Consider the following 1113-nt stretch of genomic DNA (forward strand, 5'->3'; position numbering starts at 1 on the left):
ATAGGGTGATTGGGGTTTGTGTTCCTCTGTAGTAACAAGGGTGGAACTTTAACATTCTTCTATATTTCTGTGTTCGTTTCTCTGTCGAGTCCAGCAGTCGTGAACAGTGGTAGAAGCAGTGGATGTAGCCGAGCGATCTGAGGAATTAGGCTAATTGTCGTAATGTAAAAACTATTGGGGGTTCGAATCCCTCTGTAATAGCAAGGGTGCAATCTTATTTGTCCTTGATGTTTTTGTGTTCATGTTCCTTTGGAGTCCAGTAGTCCTGAACAGTGGTAGAAACAGTGGGTATAGCTGAGCCGTCTGAAGAGTTAGGCTAATGATAATAGTGTGATACCCATTGGGGTTCGAGTCTCTCTGTAATAGCCAAGGTACAATCTTATTTGTCCTTGATGTTTTTGTGTTCATGTTCCTTTGGAGTCCAGTAGTCCTGAACAGTGGTAGAAACAGTGGGTGTAGCCGAGCCCTATGAAGAGTTAGGCTAACGATAATAGGGTGATACCCGTTGGGGTTCCAGTCCCTCTGTAGTAACAAGGGTGGAATTTTAACTTTCTTCTATATTTGTGTGTTCGTTTCCCTGTCGAGTCCAGTAGTCCTGAACAGTGGTAGAAACAGTGGGTATAGCCGAGCCGTCTGAAGAGTTAGGCTAATGATAATAGTGTGATACCCATGGGGGTTCGAGTCTCTCTGTAGTAACAAGGGTGGAATTTTAACTTTCTTCTATATTTGTGTGTTCGTTTCTCTGTCGAGTCCAGTAGTCCTGAACAGTGGTAGAAACAGTGGGTATAGCCGAGCCGTCTGAAGAGTTAAGCTAATGATAATAGGGTGATACCCATTGGGGTTCGAGTCTCTCTGTAATAGCCAGGGTGCAATCTTATTTGTCCTGGATGTTTCTGTGTTCATTTTCCTTTGGAGTCCAGTAGTCCTGAACAGTGGTAGAAACAGTGGGTATAGCCGAGCCCTATGAAGAGTTAGGCTAATGATAATAGGGTGATACCCGTTGGGGTTCCAGTCCCTCTGTAGTAACAAGGGTGGAATTTTAACTTTCTTCGATGTTTCTGTGTTTGTGTCTCTGTTGAGTCTAGTAGTCCTGAAAGATGGTGGAAATAGAAT

The sequence above is a fragment of the Thermobia domestica genome, chromosome 17, assembly GCF_964235325.1.
Source record: "Thermobia domestica chromosome 17, izTheDome1.hap1.1, whole genome shotgun sequence".
Taxonomy (NCBI): Eukaryota; Metazoa; Arthropoda; class Insecta; order Zygentoma; family Lepismatidae; genus Thermobia; species Thermobia domestica.